At 40.0% G+C, this 21,456-nt stretch overlaps 1 protein-coding gene across 1 annotated transcript in view; it reads right to left on the bottom strand.

Annotated features, from left to right (window-relative positions):
- The window catches only part of PLCB4 (phospholipase C beta 4), a 1,792,792-nt gene extending 1,777,417 nt beyond the window's left edge, over nucleotides 1–15,375 (bottom strand). Inside the window, exon 1 of the mRNA XM_044056592.1 lies at nucleotides 15,240–15,375. The gene's annotated coding sequence lies outside the window, so the exon portion shown is untranslated. The remainder of the gene's footprint in view (nucleotides 1–15,239) is intronic.
- Between the last annotated feature and the right edge of the window lie 6,081 nt (nucleotides 15,376–21,456).

Here is a 21,456-nt window from a genome sequence, read left to right as displayed (position 1 = left end):
ACCTTCTATGCTCTGCTCAGCCAATACAACTTTCCCAGGTTATTTTTGTGCTTAAAGATACCAGTGCCTCTCCCCTCCCTCTTCAGTTTCCAACCAAGCTAAATCCACAAAACTACAAACCTTCCCCAAAGTAGACTGGGGAATGGAAGGATGGACGGTTAATGAAGCAGATTTAACATTAAGACAAGTAAATGATGTCTGCATCTGCTAAGAAGATTCGGTCTTCATTAACTTTCAAGAGTCCTTTGCTAACCCTGTCAAGTAGCTGGCCTAGGGAAGCATACTCTTATAGGTAAGTACTAGTCTAGCCTGCAGGCCATTTTAAGCCTAGCCAATTTCCATTTTATGTGAAGATCTGGATCTAGAAGCAATGTCTGACTTGTATTGCCTGGCAAACGTTTATAGATATAGCTGCAGAACAACTGTCATCCAAAGATGCATTTTGAAAAAAGCTTTATAGACTAAACAGCCTGAGATGAGACTAATGTTTTTTTATCAAAGTCGGTAATTCTTTCCCATACTTATGACTGACAAAGGAAATACAACAAGAAGGCCAGTGAACTAAACAGAGTTTGTGACCTTGTGTCCTAATTTCTGATAACCAAAGAAATCCTTCTAGAATGCTTTGGTTCTGTCCACATAATGCACAAGCCATATGTTGATATCTATGCAATGATCCAGGTATTCATCCTGGTTAGAAAAATCCCTGAAAAATATAAATAATTCAATAGACAGGCTGAGACTTGACTCAATAGCAAATGCTGGCAGAAAGAACAGTCTAGTCCACAAATAAACCCTCTCTGTGTGAATGAGCAGGTAACAAAGGTTGGCAAACAAGGCCTGCAAATCTGAATGCCCCCTGTCTAGAGAAAAATGGTCTTCCATATTAATAATTCCAATTCTGCAGATACTGCTGGTTCAAATAGGATGGGGCTTAGCTTCTCTACAGCAAAATACATTCCCTAGGAAGACAGAGGCCTCCTTACTGGAGGGCATAAATGAAACATGCACAAAGAAAGACTTGCACCTTTTAAGGGAAGATAGAGGGGATGAATCCTCCACAGCATCAAAGTTGTACATGGAAATCAGATTTACCTTGACTGATGAACAGCTAAGATCCAAGTCAAACATTGCTCACATATATTAGATACCTAGGGACACCACGGCAGAAAAGGCACCAAGGTTGTGATGGATAGCCTTGATGGAAAAACATTTCCACTTATCTCTGTATGTCTTCAGTATGTAGTGTTTCTGAAAGATGTCAGAATATCAACCACCATACTATAAAAGCCCTGATCCCTTTCAAAAGAATTAGAGTAGCCAAGCTGTTAGCTTCAGCACCTGTAGATTGCATTTGTCTGAAAAATGAAATAGAAGAATCTTTTCCAGAGGGAGCCAAAGAAGATATTCCACCTGAAATCTGTTTAAGAAGGTAAATCACACCTATATGCATGAAACCTTGGCTACTAAAATCACATTAGCTGTGTCACACCTGGTCTTCTGGATGAAATTTATTTTCAGAAGAAACAAATAGAAAAGCCCAGGGTAACCCCGAGGCCAGTACATCCCTGCTCTGATGGCTGGGTAGAGGGGGTCAGTGAAAAATAGTCTGGTCATTTGGCATTGGTTAATAAGGTGAAGAGATCACAGATTGTGAGTTCTTCTTTCAGGAACAACATCCGGACATTGACCAGGACAAGGGTCTACTCATGGGGCATCAACAGGTACTGGCTCACCTCATCTATGAGAAAGTTGGTATGATAATCAAATGTGATGAATTAAGATTTTCCCATACTTGTGACAAAAGACTATGAAGTTGCACTCCTATGCATGCTCACATATCAAATTACAACCATGTTATCCAAATGATTGCAAGCATTTTAAGAGGAGAAAAGTCCTATAAAGCTTGGGGGCTTAGCAAGACTGTTCCCAATCTCTGGGGCAATGTGAAAGTACAACTCCTGAGAAGATCAAATCTCTTGGACCATCTGCATGTTATGTACATAACACTCTAGGGACAGAGGCTTCCATGGTGATTGTGGCTGAATGTGCAGAAAAGGTTAATGGATTATCTCAAAAGGTGTTGAAATGCATTGGTCATCCTAACCAGTTTCTATGAAGTACTGGGTTGATGTAACCATTGATCCTCAAAAAGTCCATTGCAAAATTCACTCAATGGTAGTCTTTATGAAGAACTACAAACACCGTGGCCACCATAAGCCATAGTACTCTATGACAAAAGTATGCTGGTATTTGACACTGAATGGTTAGAGAGGAGACTGGTGGTAGGATGCTCTGAGCCCTGTCTAGATGCAGACAAACCTAACCCAACACATTCCACTGTTGCTCATAGCCCCCATATATAGAATGGCTTGAGTGGGCTTGACCTATAAGTTCACTGGACTGATAAAGATTCCCTTCCAAGTGAAAAGCCAAAGTAGTAAAATGCTAAGCTGAATTAGGATGTTGGTGAAGAAAACCAAGCCAAATGGATGGAGACTGACTCCACCAATAAATCTTTTTCTTCTTTCATCTTTTCCTGGTTAGGGGTCACCACAGTGGATCACCTTGTCTGCTCATGATTGGCAGTGGAGTTTTACAGTGTCAAGTTGCCAGCCCAATGCCCAACCTTCCACAGAAGGCACACATACATGCACTCACACCTAGGGCCAATTTAGAGTGTCCAATCCACCTACAGCATGTCTTTGGGATGAAACCAGAGCACCTGGAGGAAACCCACGTGACCACAGGGAGGACATGCAGACTCCACACAGAAGGCACCCCAGCCGAGGATTGAACAGGAGAACCTCTTGCTGTGAGGTGACAACACTAACCACTGCACCACCATGGCTACCCTGACTCCACCAATAAATAAAAGCTTTCAATGCAAGACTAGCCAGTCGGATACTGTAAATGCAGACAAAATGTAGTTCTTTCAATGAAAAGCAATAAAACAAATAAAAACAGCAAATTAAAACACCAGGTAAAACAGATAAGCACTTTCATTCCAGTCCTGGAGGTTCATCAGATCTAATTAACACAGTACTTGAGACTATTTAAAGGTACAAAGATTCTGAAATTACCTGTTCAGACCATGTGACCTGAGCAGAGATCTTAAGGGAACATACTCATTCAAACCTTTTCTTTTGTCACTTTGCATTTCTAGGATCCATTTAGTCTCAAAACATTCAGTCTTACTACTAACATTACCTCCTCTAATGTTCTTATTCAATAGCTGTAATACAAGAAATTCAAACTTATGTGTAGTCCCAGCACACATCTTCTATAATATCAACCCAAGGAGGGACCACCAGGAAAATGCTTGATGAGGTAAATCAGCAGCCTGATGTCTCTTTTTTAGAAAAGAGGGTCTTTGTGTAAGCCAGTTCCCCATTTTCCTCATTATTTGTACTTCCTCAATGAATTTGGCATCTTCCACAGAAGAAAAATGAAAAACACCCCTTCATTATTACCTTCTATGGAGACAGGGTCAATATTTTGAGGCTTTCTGGTCCTTTTTCCAGGAATGTGCAATGATGTTTCTTCATCAGAAGAAGAAGATTGGTGGTCAGGAGCTAATTGGCCTGATACTAGAGGTCTCTGGGATGTTGGAAAAGTAGTCAGGGGCAAAGCTTCCTAGGAAGTGTGTGTAAAGCCAGAAAGATGCTGCACACGTGACTGGTCATCTAACACTGGTCTGTCTGATGCTGGAAGGACCAATGCCAGAGCTGATGTCTGACTAGTTTGGGACTGAGCCTGTGACACAAGTGATGGTGTAGGGATCAGAGGAACCAAATGTGGAGCATTCAGTGGTGTGAATGCTGGTGGTGTAGGACAAACCTACATAAGTGGTGGTGGTATCTCTGGAACCCTAAAGGCAGCAACAATCCAACAGTGACTACTGGTGAGTGGGCCTGATGTCAGAGGCACCAACACTGTCACAGACAATGTCAAAGGAGCCAGAACTGGAACATATAAGCTCACAAGATGGTGTTTTAACATTTAAAATGGACAACACATCAAATCACTATTTGTTTTATTTTATTCGATTTTAATTTTTGTGAAGATAGGTGAAGGCTGCCAGCCTATCCAGATATAATTTTGTCGATAATTCTGTCATTTGTAAATATTAATGTAAGCCACAGGCTTCTTCTCTTAAATGTGAAAAGACTGCATTGTATATTGAACTGCAAAAATGTAACAGTGCACTTTGGTGTAAGAAAGCTAAGTCAAGCATTTTATGACTGTCTTTGATCTTTAAAGTCGGCTCTGATATGTCTGGATGAAGGAATTCTGCCTATTGTTTTGAGGCCAGAGTTAATGGCTAGAATTTGCATGTATAAATGTCCTTTAATGCCCTGGTTTCTGACCACGTGTAAAGAATGTAAATGTAGTTTCTGTTAGCCTGGGAACACCAGAGAAGTGTGAAGAATGATGTCATGTGAAGCAGCTCTGTGTTATCAATTTAAAGAGAGAGAATCAGAGAGCTCTGAGGATTTGTCTTGAGAACATTCAGCTCACCACTCTGCCTGTGTCTAGATGTAAGTAGGATTTTAGAACCATGTCTTCTCTTAGAAATAACTAGGAATTAGGAAGATTAGACTGTTTTTCTGTGTTGATGTTAGAACTTTTCTACAATATTATTTTAAGTATTTCTCTGTGATCTCTGAACTCTTCACTAGCACTGTATAGTAAGACGTATCATCTTGTGTTTTTATTATTTATTATTAAATATTTTTAAACCTTTCAGCTGTAGCTGTTTTATGTAGAGATAATTTAAGCTCTAAGAGTACATTGCATGTATATAGTGATGCTGTACCAAATCACTCCAAGTAAGTCTTGACTGTTCAGTCACACCTACCATTTGGATAATAATATTGCGCAGTAATAATTGGACATCCTTTTAAGGGTCTTTAAGTAGCTGATAAATATTAGTGGATGGTGGCCATGATTTCTACTGTATAGTCTGAGTAAAAGGGGCACAGCTGGAGAACCTGAGCCAGCCTTCCCCAGGAGTGTCCATGTGGTTGTATAAACGTTTATCTCAAAGTGTGTGTGTGTCATCTACTTGGGCAGGGACATGAAGCACTGGTTGGACAGAGAGGGTGCTGGAGGATTTTGCTTGCCCACTAGGCTGAGATCTGGACCCTATAGCTGTGCCAGTGGGGAGTCTTATTGGGGAGCTGGAGGAAAAGGGTGAGACCAGCCCCAGACTGACTGTGATCTCTGTGTGCTCTTAAGGGAAATTGCACTTTACTGTGTGTGTATTTCTTATCCTTTCCCTATATGGACGCCCCTCACTGGTGTTAGTGGTGAGGATTGAGGCTCCTTGATTGCTGGGCCAGTGCACAGGAGTCACAGTTTTTTAATGGATGTGTGGGTTGGTCTTTGCACACTTTCCAGCTATGATTCTGATGTAAAGGCACACAAACAATAGAAAACTATGAGAATATATCAGCAAAACATTTAAAGGATGTGCAGAAATGTTATTATTAGAGAAGTAATAGACAGTCCATAGGATATAAGAATTAAAGTAAATACATAGTTCAGAGAGACAAAAGCATGAACTTCTATTGAGTATATGTGAACAGTGGACTTTGTGACACAGTATTATAAGGAAGACAGGATTTGAGGCTAATAATGGCATGGAATTATCATCACATGTATTTTGCTATTACTGGAACTGATGGACTGAAGAAGAAAGAGGAATAGTGAGGGAAAGGTGGGAAGGAAAATGAGATAAGAGAGTAAAAAGAGAGGATTAGGAGAAGGTAAAACAATACAAACTAACAATTAGAGTGTAGAGCCTCAGTAATAGACTTTAAGTATTAACACAAGTACTAAGAAGAAAGCATCTGCCTTTAAACTGATTGAGGCTTCACTATATGATGAATATTTCACTAAAAGATGAAGGCCATGAAGGGACAGAGTGAATTTGGTAGGGTGGGTGTATGTTGCAGACTTATTTATATGAGTGTTTTGATAAAACAGTGAAAAACTGAACTAAATGACACAGAAAATATTAAATAAAAGCTGGTACAAAACCAAAGGATAAAACTTTATTTGATAAGACATTCAATAAGTGCTTTCTTCTCTTTCATACACTGAGACTTCTTCAGACTGAAAGTAATTAATTAATGACCCATACTTAAATAATACAAATAGTCACATGACTTAGTTAATCAATGCTTTAACCCTTTGTGTTTTAAATAGACTACAAAATCTTCACGATTGTTCAAACAAGGGGGCAGCAAGCATTTAATCTGACCTGCCAAGAATGTCCTAACTACCCCAGTTCTTCTACATTTAAGAATCTTTCAGTATTTTAATTACATCTAATACCAAGAACTTAAAATCAACTTTGCAAGTAACATTCTTAAAATGTCTTCTCAAGGAATTGCTATCATCACCTGTATGAACTGCATACTTATATTCATAAATTCTTTTATATAACTCACGAGAAGTCCTATCTATATAAAAAGTCATACATGAAATACAAAAAACAAGATAAACCACAAATTTTGACTAGCATGCAAACAATCCATTAACACTAATCTTATGGTTATTAATAATAATAATGTCATAGGCTTCAGTATATAAATAATTACATAAATCACAACTGAAGCATTTCACATACATGAAATACAAAAAACAAGATAAACCACAAATTTTGACTAGCATGCAAACAATCCATTAACACTAATCTTATGGTTATTAATAATAATAATGTCATAGGCTTCAGTATATAAATAATTACATAAATCACAACTGAAGCATTTCACCTTTCCCCGTTTAGCACACTTGCTCCTAGGCATATTTAATTTTGCTTGAAAATAATTTTTAAGTGTTTTATTTAGCAAATGCTCTCCTGGCATTAGGAGTGAAGCTGTCAAGAGGTGGAGGTGCTATCTTTAACTTTAGTTATTAGCTTTTTTATCATGGTTTTTGTATGGGTGTGGAAGGAGGGGTGGAGTCTAAAGTAAGACCTAGATATTTGTACTGCTGAACTGGGTTCAGTGATTCATTCAGGGTATGTGTCAGTGTTAAGGGTAAACAATGGCTGGGAGTTTTTTGATGTAACCTGAATGTCACAAGTGCAGTTTTAGAGTAATTTATTGTTAGAAGGTTCTTGGTTTGCCATCTGTTTAGTGTGTTAAAGTTATGCTGTAGTGTTTTTGTGTGGAGGTAATGGGCAATCCTGTTCTATATAGGATGATGTCATCAGTGTAAACAGTGATAGTGTTGAAGGGTAGGGATGATGTTATGTAATTTATAAACAAAGAGAATAGAACTGATCCTGAGACTGAACCTTGTGGATCTCCAGCAGTGAAAGAGCTCTCTGGCATACTTTGGTTACTTTACTGAACTCTAAAAAGGATCTGCTGTTGAGATAATTAGATTCATAGGTTCATAGGTGTGTACTAGGATAATGGCCCTGGGGCCTTTACAAGCCTAGCTCATAGGATTAACCTGGCATTGTGCCACCTGACCTTAGTTCCCAGTGCCTCTGTCGAGAAAAGCAAATGGAGTGATCCCTGGGGTGAATTTTCTATTTCCCATCCACTCATCAAGATTTCTCTTGAAGAGGGCTAGTGAGTTGCTTTGCTTGACATGTATGGGAAGTCTATTCCATAGCATGGGCAGTCTCTGGGTTATAAACCTGTCCCTCCAGCATGTTCTGTTGATTGTGGTAATGAGGTTGAGGTCTCTGGAGCATGTGGTGCAGAGTATTTGGGATTTATTTTTTTAACAGAGCTGGGTCAGACATGGTCTTGTAAGTCAAGCGAGATCGCCTCTAAGTAGGTGTTATGAGACAGAGAATAGTTGGAGTTTTTTTAGCCTGTCCATATAGGACAAGTGTTTAAGGCCTAGGATCGTCTTTGTGAGGTATTTTTGCGGCCTTTCCAGTTGTTGCAGGTGTCTAGTAAGGTACATGCCAAATGGGGCATTGTACTCGATGAGTGGCCTAATGAGGGAAGAGTAGAAGGAGACAATGACCTCTTTCTTCCTGGATGCAAAACCCTTAGTAATGAGATGTGCCACATAGAAGGATTTTCTTACCACAGTGGCAATGTGGTGGTCAAAAAAGAGGTTGCTGTCAACCTGTGTTCCCAGATCTCTTATAATGCCTTCTGTGTTCAGTGGACTACCATCAATGTGGCAATTCATTGGAACCGGGTTTTTCCCAAAGGGGTTGATGACACATTTTTTGGCATTGAGCTTAACACCATGGTTCTGACACCAGTCGTTGGTCTTTGTGAGGCCTTTCTGTAGGATGTCAACATCACTTGGGAAGTTAATAATAGCTCCCAACTTGCAATCGTCTGCTAATTTTGTCAGCTAGAGTCCCTTCGTGTTGGCCTGGACTTCAGAGAGAAGTGGATACCAAACAGGAGAGGACCCAGGACCGAACCCTGTGGGACTCCACTCATGACTGGTCAGCAGTCTGACTTGGAGTCAGCTACTTTCACACTGTGGGTTCTACCTGTGAGCCCGTTTGCAACCTACCTAGTGATATAGGGGTCGATGCCTAGCTTAGTGAGTTTTTCTATGATTCCTGGGTGGAGAATGGTATCAAAGGCCTTGGCCAGATCAAGGTAGGCTGTATGAACCACCTTGCCTTCATCCACAGCTCTGGTGACTGACTCAAAGAAGTTGACTAAGTTGAGCAGGCATGATCTACCCTTCACAAAACCAAACTGTGTGGAATCCAGAGTTGGGAGATTCCCTATATCCTTGTTTATTAGGTCCATGATGATGCGTTCCATAGCTTTGCATATCAGACTTGTCAGCTAATGAGTAGATAGTTCTCAGGGTCTGTAGTCTCTCCTCCTTTGTGGAGAGGGATGATTATAGCAGTGCACCATTTGGTAGGGACAAAGCCTGAGGTGAGGCTGTGATTGAACAGGTCACACAAATGAGGTGCCAGTTCACTCTGTAGTTCATGTAAAACACAGCCAGGGATATTGTCAGGTCCCATAGAAGCTGTATTCTTGACCTTGGACAGTGATGTTTTAACCTGTGCAGTAGTAATACTGGGTGGCTGGCAATCTACTGGTATTGTGACTGATGATGGGGGGGGGGGGTAAAGTTGGCAGTGAATCTGTCAGCCAGTATATTGGCAATATCTGTTGGCTTAGTATAGCAGGTACCATTGTGCAGTAGCTCAGAACAAATCTGGGTATTGTCGTGGATATTCTTTATATAACTATAGACGGCCTTGTGATTTTCTTTACTATCTGCTGGAATTCTGTTTTCATAGTTAGCTTTAGAGGATTTGATGAGGGACCTCAACTTTTTATTGAAGCTGATAAGGGAGTTTTTCCAGTCTTGGGAATTCACCTTATTCTGCATCAGTTTCCTCCTTCTGTTGTAGAGTTTGTTTGTGGCAGGGGACCACCAGATTGGCTTCCTTTTTTGGAGGAGAGCGTTTTGGTTCTGTTGGGTATGGCGAGATCCATGCATTTGTGTATGTGTTCATACAGTGCATTGGTGTACGATTCGGCAGTCATGCAACTGATCTCCATTTGCATGGGTGCTGTGAAGTTAGCCACCTCTGTTTTTAGGAGCCTAAAGTTAGCTTTGGAGAAGTTTTTCATGGTGGTTACCTTTGGGGGGGGGGGGGCTGTGGATTTCCAAGGTGATTAGTTTGTGGTTGGACTAACCAGGGAGGCGTTGACTATTGGTGTAGAGCAACGGTCATCCATGTTAGTAATGACCAGGTCAAGGATATTGCTACCTCTAGTGGGGATAAGAACAAGCTGGTCCAGGGCATTGGAATTAATGAATTCCAGGAAACTTTGGGCAAGTATATTGGTACATGAGTAGTTTTTCCAGTTAATAGAGGAGTAGTTAAAGTTGCCCAGTATGAGGGTGTTAGGTTGGAACCTAATATTCTCCAGGTTGCTTAGGAACGATGAGTGTGAGTCTTGGGATATGGTTGGGGACCTATAGCAGGCTACGACCAGAATTGCTGTCTTACCCAATGTTAGCTGCGCCTGAAGTATCTCAGATGAGTTATGTTGAGCTACTAGTCTGGAGCTGTGTGCATTTTTATGAATATGGAAACACCACCACCTTTGGAGCTTCGGGCCAAGTTCTGGGGCCGAAAGATGTGTAATGAGTTATAGCCTGGTAATACAGGGGTGCTTTCTGCTGCCTTGAACCAGGTCTGTGTTATGGCACAAATGTCAATGTTCTCCATTTTAAGGAGTGCTTTGAGTGAGTGCATTTTGAGATTTAGACTTCTAACGTTGAGCAGCATGACCCTCAGATTGTATTTGTTTGTAGCTGTTACAGTGGTAATTTGGTCTTTAGAACACAACCTAAAAAGGCACTATAGGGGTGGCAAGAGCCTTGGCCAGTATCCGGAAGCCCAGGGGGTGACAGATGCAGGCCATCTCTGGCAAAGCATCGAGGTCTGTCAATCATGTCATGCCAGTCAGACAGATACTGGATCCCCTTAGAATGACACCAGAAACTTAGCCAATTGTTGAAATCAATCATTTTCTGCTTGTACTGTGGTATCATTCTGGGTGATGGTAGGATGCTGCTAAGGGCTAGGGTCATACCTGCCTGGGTTACATAATCTAAGAGCTCCTCCATGTCTCTTTTCATGTAGTCCAGGGAGGTACTTCTCAGGTCATTCACACCCACATGTACAATGACAGAGTCATATTTGTACCTGTTGCTGAGGGACCTGAGTGCGTGCGTTATGTGGTGGACCCTGGCCCCTGACAGGCAGCTGACTGTTACTTTCTCCTTACTCAGCCTAGTGAGTGGGACATCAGTGTGCCTCACTATTGAGTCGCATATGACTAGTGTGTTGGGCATACTGTTTTGCCTTAGGGGCTTTGGTTGAGTGGCACTTTGTTTAGGAGAGTTATGTGTCTCGTGATTAGTGTTGTGTTGTGGTGGTTGAGTGCATTTCTGCCTTGGAGGTCTCTGTTGTTTGGGTAGATTTTTATTGAGAGCCTCCACGAAGTTGGGTGTGTGGTTTGCGTTTTTTATGTGAAGGCAGTGCTGGTTTGTGTTTTGGAGGGCTATGTGATCCATGTGGTGTGGTGCAAGTGTTGACGTTCTCATCTTGACCAGCTACTCCAGTCTTGGCTGGAGAGTGTGTGGCTTCCAATTTGGATATATAACTGCATCTCTCGCAAGTATGAGTGTTGGTACGTAAGAGGAGAGGGTTGTCAGTGTACATGAGGAATTTTCTACATTGCCTCAGGATGCCCAAGTTCACCAGGTTAATAGAAGAATGCACAGGGGACTGACCTTTAGACATGCCTGGAGGGGTGGGCACTAATACTTTACAAAAACATGCATCTGGAGCATTTCTCCCTGGGCCTCCACTGAAAATTCGCTTCATTCCAAGTCGGACTTTTCCGGTTAACAAATGTTAAAATAAAATAAAAAAAATAATAATAATAAGTCCTGGAGCTGTTTCCTTGTAGAACATTTAGTGCTGGTAGCACTTTTGTGTGCTGCAATAATTGCTACAAGATGTCTGGTAAAGTGCTAAACTAATAAGCTAGTAAAAGTGCAGGAGTGGAGAGCAGACTTTGGCACCACTCAGAAGCTTACAAACAGTCCTGGATACAGCAAATCTGTCTCTGGACTAAACTAGTTACAGAGAAGGAGGGAAACAATCACAAATGCGGGCTTTTAAACCAGAAACTCTAAAGAGATGGAAAAACTGCCCAAATGGCCAATAAACTACAATTTCTGGGCCAGAAACCACTCCTCTCGTGGTAGATATGCTACCTAGTGCTTACCACTCTCACTGATAAGCTAGAAGGCTTTCTTCCAACACAGAAAGTCTTGGTGGGCTCATACACTTACATATAGTCCTGGATACAGCAAATCTGTATCTGGACTAGTCTAGTTACAGGAAAGGCGAGAAAAGTGCAAACATGGGCTTTTAAACCAAAAAGTTGAAAAAGATGGAAAAAACTGCCCAAATGGCCAAGAAACTACAATTTCTGGGCCAGAAACCACTCCACTCGTGGTAGATAGGCTACCTAGTGCTTGCCACTCTCACTGATAAGCTAGAATGATTCCCTCTAACACAGAAAGGCTTGGGGGGCTCAGAAGCTTGCAAACAGTCCTGGGTACATCAAATCTGTATCTGGACTAGACTAGTTACAGGAAAGGCAGGAAGCAAGCTTAGACTTTTTTTAATTTTTTTTTTTAGTAAAGTGGAAAGGGAGAAAGGAGGAGCTGAAGTTATTTCAAGGTTAAGAAACTAAGTGGGTTGGCCTTCTCAAATGTTCCCTCTGTATTGGGTAGAATGAGCTAATGACACTAGACTGGGAGGAGTGTCCCAGATCAAATTTACAGTAGGGGCGGGCAACTGCAAAGCCACTAAGTATAAGAACTAATTAATGACATTGGTGAGGAAGCTGAATAGCTGTAATTTCTTGGGGATAATATGATGGTTGATGTTTTCAAAGTTTCTGCTGAGGTCTACAGAATTGCTTGTTAAAGCTGTTCCTTTACATTGAGCCAAATATTTCATCAATTACTGTGCAAATGGCAGTAACAGGTTTACACCCCCTTTTAAACCTATGTTGTGGATCAGGGAATAGGCTGTATGTGTTAAGGTGTTCAAATAGTCATTTGCTAATTAGTTTTTTTTAAAAGATATCTGTGACAGGACAGAGGATGAAAATAGTTCTAAAGTACTGGGGAGAAGAGGTTGGTGATTTTTTTAGGGACTGAAATATATGAGTATTTTGATTGCAGAGTAATGATTCACATGGACAGTGACAGGTTAAGATATGTGCTATGGGTTTATAGACGAGGTAGGCACAGACTTTTAGAAATGTGGAGTGGATGCTAAAAGGACTGGGTTCATTTTTTTTATCTAGTTTTACAAAGCTTTTCCTAACTTACATGGATGTGATTTCTGTAAAGTACAAGGACGTTTAGGGAATGATGGTTGAAGAGTAATGTGCTGAAGTTGAGGATGGGAAGCACTTTGAGATAATAGATAGATGATTATGAGCTTTGTATGTTACAGTGTTAGTTGTGTGAGAGGGTAGTAGAATATTGGTTATAATTTTGCAAAATTCTATCAGATTTCTGACATTTAGTATAAAAGTTGTGGAAACAGATTTAGTATTTCTGACATCAGCAATATCCATTGTTAGCTTCAAGATGTGCTTAGTGCTTCTGCTATTGAGTAGAGTTTGGTGCATAGTGATAGTCTTCCCTTTTTTTTTAATTTTCAGTTTGCGTGCATTTCTTTGGGTAGTATAATTACTTTACCACTTCAGGTTATTCGTGGATTTCCATAGGCTCCAGGCATTATTTCTTGTATTTTTATTTATTTATTTGTTTTTTAGTGTTGGGGTTATCCAAGGTCATGGGACACCTAATACTTTTACTTTTGTCAGCAAGAAATGTTAATCGAGAATTGAATTGATTATGGCATGGAACAGCTGTAGTACCTCAATGGAAATGGAAACTTGAAACTCCATATTGTGGTGGTCAGCAAGAACTATGTCTTGTTTTTTTTTTGGAATCAGAAAAGTTTCTGTTGTGCATAAAGATTGGATGGGAAGTGAAGACTTTATATGCATTACATGATATTAATAACGAAGAATTTGTAGAATATTGTGATTCTTGATAAAGTACTTAGATTATGTGGGGAAAAGTAACTAGTTGATGAAGTTATACTGAGATAGGAAAGATATGATGAAGGTTTTGTCTGAGACTAAATCTAAATTGAAGTCTCCAATAATTTCTATGTTGCAGTCATGGAACCCAAGTAAGAGGTTGTTGAGTATGTTCTCAAAGTTTATGATAGAAGGAGGATAGAAAACACAGCAATGAGATGTTTGATGTGGTTGTTATAGCAAAAGGAATCTAGGGGCCAGTGAGAGTAATTGTTTGTGTTATACTTATTGCAGATTATAGGTTGGGGCTTAGGTTTAGGTTGTTTTTCAATGAGTATCACAATTCCACTTCCCTTTCTATGACCAATAGGAAACAGTAATTTATATCAAATTCATCTTGCACCTCTCAATGTAATAAGTGAGGGGAGTGGAAGAGACTACATGTCCATGTTGAATCTTTGTGATGGCCTTACTAAGCTCCACATAACCATTGCCAGGAAGAGTTAGAATCCTTTGGACTAGAAGAGAGAGAAATGTCCCTCAGGTTGGGCTGTGCACAAAACACGGAAGGGAAATCAGATCCAAATGTAGAAGACACCATCACTTCTGAACCATGAGAAGAAGCAGTGAGGTGGGAGAATCCTCCCTCTGGTAGTTTGGATACCAGTACATGTAATAGAAGGCAATGCCCTGATTATAACATTATAGAAGACTGAACAGACCTAGGCCTATAAGGCCTCACTGGAGAGCATGGAGAAGGGATAGATTGAGGAGAAGCAGGAGACTTCATCTGCCTGTCACAGTAACAAGTAAAGTCTGAGACTTTGCCAAAATATATGTCAAAACATGGCATTTTAACAAGAAGGCACAGAACTTTGCCTTTTCTGCTTCTTTAAGAGCACCTCATTGAACACGTACAAATACCACAGGGTTCAGATAAACACAGTGTCATGGCTGTTGGGATGAGTGATTTACTTGCTGCAGTCACACTTATTCAATGAATGAGGTATAAAGAAGAGAAAAGAAAAGGGCCAACGCCCTGAAATGTGATGAGGAGAAAAACACTCTCATCTTGCGATGGGTGACAGCACCCTAATGGTGGCAGAAGGAGAAAAAAATAAAAATTAAACAAAGCTTTCACATACGGAAAAAAAGGGGGAACTAAACAAAATGGCAAAGAAGGTCACCAACCTATACTTAGCAAACAAGAATAAACCCAAATAATCTGAGAAAGGTTTCCAAAGTAGGGTGAGTACACTTAAGTTTCAATCAAACACATTTATTGTCAGGAAGAAACTGCTGGGGGAGGAGACAAAAAAGTTACAATGGACAGGCGAAGGTACAAAAAGTAACTTTGGAATGTTTTTACTCACCAAGCAGATTGTGCACAAGGGGCCTGCATCTTCTGAGCAAATAAGCATTTTTGTATTAAACTGAAATTGTCTCCCCAATATTAGAAAGGAGGATATTGGGCATGGGCAGTGACATGTTCTTATATATAATATAATGTCATACAAATCTGAGGATTATAAGGTGAAATAGTGATTATAAAGTGCATGAACTGACAAACAGTGAACTTGTTACAAGAAAAGTTAAGCAATTTAAAATATTGTCACTCACCATGTAGCTTGGAAACAGGATTAGTATTTAACAAAGCAGAAAGAGAAGAAGCGCGACTTTCGTAAGGAGAACGTTCATCACAGCTGTCAACTGGATTGGATAGTTTAAAGTATCACAAATTGGAGCTATAAGCCAGCAACCTAAGGAGCAAAAATAAAAAGGAGTCATTATATAATGTAATAAAAATGCATTTTCATTCACTCAAGATCTTAATATTCACTATAGATTGTTGTAAGGAAATTACTACAGAGTTATAGCAGCACTTGTGTTAACAAAAAAATAGCTTAAAACATGTAACTTGCAACAAAAATGCACTTAGAAGTAATTAACAAGAACATGAAGCCCAGGGCCTAATTACAGCTGATAAAATTACTAACAGCCTGAAATAGTACGAAAATCTTTAAACAGTCTAATGTCAAAACAGAAGGATAATTAGAATATTGACAACGAAGGGAAAAATATGACACATGCAAGGCAGAAATGTTGACTTACTGTAGCACTGGGACACAGTTCTGAGGAAAATATATGTAGTCAGTTTGTCATGCAAAATATTTATATACGTTATTGCTGCAAAGTTTATTCTCAGGTTCCATGGCTATTTATGAGAGGAGGGACTTTCCCATGAATAAAGCAGGAAGCTGTGTTGTCAGTTTGTCAGTTTGATGAAGTAACACTGCCTTCTAGGGAAACTCCTTTGACAGAGTGCTACTTCAGTGACTAGAAGTAAGTTGGTTAATTCTTTTAAGGAGCTCCAATAATGATTGCATATAATATCCTTGTATAAGCTCTTCTCAAGTCCACTTGGTGGCAGGACGGTTATGTTTTACTACTGATTAGTGACTGCAATTCTAGCCTGGTGTCAGGCTTTATTTCAAGGTACTTTATGTTTGCCAGTTGGGTTCCTCTGCTTGTGGTATCAAGTAATCCCCCTCAGAAAAAAAGAAAAGGAAAGAGAAATATAGAGCCCTCTTGTTCTGTCCTTCAGTTTACTTTATTAAACACTTAAGTGTCCACAAATGTTTGCTGTTGCATGTATTCCTCGACAATACTTAAAAATAAAATGTTCATGTGGCCAGTTGATTTAATTTTATTAAAAATAACTATCACTAAATCAATACCAGATGGCAGCAGCAAGAAAAAAAAAGAAGAAAAAGAAAACAGCACAAGGGAAGGATCAGTCAGCCAGGTAAGAGATGTTTTAACATTGCTGGCTATGTGTTTAACCCCACATCTCCAACAATTGCTTCATTTATTTAGTGAAAACAGCCCATCCTTCCTGTCACAAAGCTGTTGGTGCTCTTCAGTCTCACATGACCTACTACCAGTCTCATGCATTTGAAGAACACTTAAATGATTGGGGTTGTGGTAAAACGAAAGGGGCCAGACCAGAACTGATACAGACTGCCCCATATGGGATGTTTTGGCAAGGTTTATGAGCAGACAAGGATCCTGCCCAACACTTTGGTGTAAGATGACTTCACCTGTCTGCCATATTTCTTCAAGGATGTGTGAGTCTGTGCTTCCATCTGTCAGCTTTGGTAAGCTTTAGATGGTGCTGGAAGGACTGAGCATTATATCCCTGAAAGAGAGACTTATTTTTGTTTTGTTGTTGTTTTTGAGCTTTATCCACTAACATGATATCCTGAGTGGGAGGCAGGAATGGATGTCAGGCACATATATAATTATGAAAAAGAAACAGACAAGAAAACAGCGTGGTGCATACCGAGAGCATGTTGTGCAAGATTATACAGAAAACCACAATGGTGGTTCTTGACCCGGGCCCTTTGATGACACAAAAAATAAAATATTAATGATGATAAATTTTAAAATGTCAGCTGACATAAATAACAACTTAATGATTAGAGCAAGGAGCATTGGTTCACGGAGGTCACAGCAAATACAGTAAGTAGTTTCTCAGGCACTAGCAAAAATACATTCCCTGTATCTACTCAGTGAAGGGTACAGAGGTTAGTGTTGGTACTTCTAGACTTTTGCTTCTTCAGGTCATTTCTTGGTTTGGTACCATCCTGAGTCAGGTCAGCTCCACTGCATGCCTGCCTGGCAGCACATCAAAATACATAAAATAATAAAAATAATTTTACAACTAATTTGTTTACATGTAATAATAATAATAATAAATTATTGAAAATATTCCAAGGATAATTATGTGTTATGGGCTTGCATAGCAGAGTCAAGTTATTCTTTATTAGTAGTCACTCACAAGCATCTGGTAAATCTGACACCAGAGGATTATTAACTTGCTGGGTCCCCAGGCTGGGTGGCAGGGACCAAGGGACACTTATCTTGTATTGGGCTTTTCATCAAAATAAATGTTTAAAGAAATAAATAAAATCTAAGACTAGCTAGCACATTTAAAGGAAAAAGCAAATCATCTATTGCTAGGCTTTGTTCTGCACCAGACATAGATGCTGGTACTAATTATATTTTTTTAGGGAATGTCATACATACAGGAACAGAGTTCCTTGCGATGCAATTACTCAACAAGCACAGTCGTCTTTCAAAGAAGTCATGCAGCAAGCCCAGCAACTTGGTGAGTGTTTATCTTTACATCCAGCCAAAATGCAGTTGTCAGGAGAGTCTGACAGTGACAGAATGGAAATGGGCCTGCCTACCAAGAGGTCTCATCAGAAGGGGACAGCTGCTATAGCTGCGGGAAGGTAATGAGTCCACTAAAGAAAATTTGGACAGGAGATTGCATCAGAGTTAGTTGGAGGAAGAATACACTTTTTTTCAGGTTCTCTGTCTGTAGATGGTAGAGGAAGGACTTTTTTTTATTTAACTTTGGAAAAGGGATTGAAGCTGAGCCAGTTTGAGCTTACAAAAGATGGCCATACCCAGGCTATTATGTGGGCAGTAATACAGGGTGTTCCTCTTAGGGCTGGTGCCAAAAAGTAGATGGACGAATTTAGATTAATTCATCACCTTTCCTTCACACAAGTGTCCTCAGTTAAAGATGGTACTGAATGGCGGGGAAATGTGTGGCAGGGGCCAAGGTAGGTGTGCAAAAATTCATCAGCTTATGCTAAGAGATGGTGATGTTTGTCTGGCAAACTCTTTTTTTTTATATATTTCTTTTTTAGGTTTGGATATTGACACACAGGAATCTGTTTTTCACTTACCAAAGATTAAACTCCAACTCTTAAAAGAAGTAATCTTGAAGTCCCTGCATTGGGTCAAGGTGCAGGTCTGGATGGAGCTCCTAGGCCTCCTGAACTTTACTTGTAAGGCAGTTGCCCCTGGTACAGCATTTACTAGGTCTATTGCCAACTTGTTGTAAGGTGGCAAACGCAAGCATCACTGAGTAAATGTGTCAGCCAGGGTCAAAGAAAACATTGAAATTTGGCAGATATTTGTATAAGACCAGACAGGGTTTCTCTTTGGCAGACCAAGTGACTAATGTTCCAATCATTGTATCTTTACACATGTGACTAGTGGCTCAAGAATGGGGGTCTTTTGCCAGAGGAGATGGTTTGCATCACCTTGGCCAGCTTCCTGCCTGTTGACTGAAGGAAAGGCATAGCCTTTCTTTAGCTAATGCCCATCAGGGTGGTTTCAGTAGTATAGAAAGACCACTTTGCTAACTAAAAGGCGATTTCTTGTTGAACAACCAAACAGTGGTTCAAGTGGTCTTGAAGGGAACTTCAAAATCATAGTGGGTTCACTCAGTTTTGTGGGATTTAGTCTTACATAATTTGTGCATTAGTCTTTCTTTTAGAGGTAAGCACATTCTATGGAAAAAAAATAGCAGATGCTCTTTTTTTGTTTGCAGATACCTCAGTACCATATGTTGGCTCCTCCGGCTCAAGAAGATCTTACTGCCCCCTCTCCCCTGGTATTTTTAATTGGATTAGATTGATGCAAGTTTTTTCCACAATCCATGACCAAGCAGTAAAAAAAAGCCTCCCCATTATCGTCTAATATTCCCTTATAAAGAGGGTGTGGTCACTCCCATTGGTGATTAGTCATGTTGTGTACAGGAGCTTGAAGAAGAAGGCAGCGAGCGAAGTCCACATTCACTCAGTGACCCTTAGATTCATTGTGAAATTACTATGTTTTTCAGATTTTCTGAAAAAAACAAGTGAATAGTAGACTCTTAAAGGGTTGAGAAAAATACTTAGGTACCAGATGGGACTCACGCAGGCCTATAGGGAAATCACCTTACCTTCTATTCTTATGGGAGTGCTCTTATTAGCTGAAGGCTATTATACCTATTTTTTCTTGTTGTTCCTGGTTTGTGCCTTGCATGGGGGGGGGGGGTTAAGGTCAGAGAATGTTTTCTGTTTTTGAGTGGTCTGATGTGGTTAACATACATGAGTGAATTTCTATCTAGTCATGTAGCCCTAAAACCTGACCAAATAATCAAGGGTCAGGAAGTGATCATAGATAGATAACCTCATCTGTTATGTCCAGTATGCTAGTTAAAGAACTTAAGGACTCTTGTTATCACCAAAACAGCTTGTGGTTTGGTTTTTAGATCACCATCTGTTTCTCCAGTTATATTACAAGTTTTGAAAGGCTGGTTACAGAGTACACTAATGAAACAAGGCCTTCCCATTGAGGGGTTCTCTTCACACTCCTTTCTCATTGGGCAGGCCTCTGACCTACCAAAATAAAACTGACCTATGCAGCTTATAAAAAGGTTGGGTAGGTGAGTCTCAGAAGCCTATTTATTCTATGATCATTAGAGTTTATTTTATTTTTTTCTTTCTTGGTTGGAAAGAATAAGTCACTGTGGGACACTCTTTCATCTTCCACATTTCAATGAGAGTCAGTGGTCTCAATGTGGATCTTAACTCTTTGAAATTTGAGGATACCTGGAAAAGGAGTAGAGGTGGCTCCATTAACAATGAGCTCTACACACAATTGTGTGGTAGCCCTTGGCCTGGGAAGCCAAATTTGCCTCACATTTGGCTTTGGTAGACTTTATTTCTCCTCTTAATTGCTTGATTACTTTGATGACAGTGCTTTACCCTGCTGGGTGCTACAACCCCTAATTTTTGCCATGATTTCCTTCCTTATGTTATACTGCCTATTGATGTTGTGATTCTGCCAGGGTGGGTTGTTTTTTTGCATTAGTTCTGTACTCCTTCCTGGTGGGTACAGCTGCCTCTATGCATCCATTAACATGCTTGTATAGGGCTTCTGTTACCAGTTTCACATAGGCAGCAGTGTTCCCACGGTTTATTGGGGCTTGAAATTTTGCCAGGTTATCATTTAATAGTAGGAAGTTAAGCTTAGAGTAGTTCCTGAATATTCCAGGGTTAGATGTGGTTCCAGGTTTTATTTTCACTTCATAAGAGAAAGAGACTAATTTTTGGTCTGACCTTACCAGAGAAGACATTACACTAGGTGGTATGAAGCACACTCTCATATTAGTGAGGAGCAGATACAGTATGTCTGCACCCCTGGTCGGTGTATTGACAATCTGGTCCATGGAGTCTGTGTTTGCAAAATCCAGGAATCACTGTGCTTATATGTTTGGTGTTGTATATGATTCCTAGTTAATAGTGGGGTAATTAAAGTCACCCATGAATATGGCATTGGGTTAGATGATGTGTGTTTCCAATAAGTTTAAATACATGTTATAAGTTTCCTTGGTCATACAGGGGACCTATTGCTTGCAAGGACGTGGTATGGGATTTTGCCTATGATGATTTGAATGAGTTGAAGCTCAAGTGCACTGTCCTGTTTGATCAACATTGAGATATATTTATTTTCAATGTAAATAGAGACAACTCTACCTTTAGTTCCTGTCTGTTTAGTAGCTGGTCTAAATGGGTGGAAAACATTACAGACTTGCACTGCTGGTGTGCAATCAGTAACTTTAAAACACGTCTTAGTGACCGCACAGATGTCAGCATTCTGTAGCGTGAGTAGAGCTTATAGGAAGTGGAGTTTTTTTATTTAGACTTCTAGCATTGAGCAGTACCATCTTTAGATTTTCTTGGTTTTGATTTTCTATGTCAAAAGTACGTTCAGGTATGGTATTGCCTAAAAAAGGCATTATGTGGGAGGAGAAAAACAATGTTTTAGCTAAAATTCAAAAGCCTAGAGGAGAGAGGTGCATACCATCCCTGGCAAAGCATTGTGATGTCTGTTCACCATCTCCTTCCATGCTGACAAATGTTGTACCCCCTTAGAATTACACCAGAAACTAAGCCAGTATCAAAGTCAGTTATTATTTGTTCATATTGTG

This window comes from Protopterus annectens, chromosome 1.part2 (assembly GCF_019279795.1).
Source record: "Protopterus annectens isolate FY-2018-M chromosome 1.part2, PAN1.0, whole genome shotgun sequence".
NCBI lineage: Eukaryota > Metazoa > Chordata > Ceratodontiformes > Protopteridae > Protopterus > Protopterus annectens.
The sequence above is the reverse complement of the archived record's forward strand: the minus strand, read 5'-3'. Positions and strand labels throughout refer to the sequence as shown.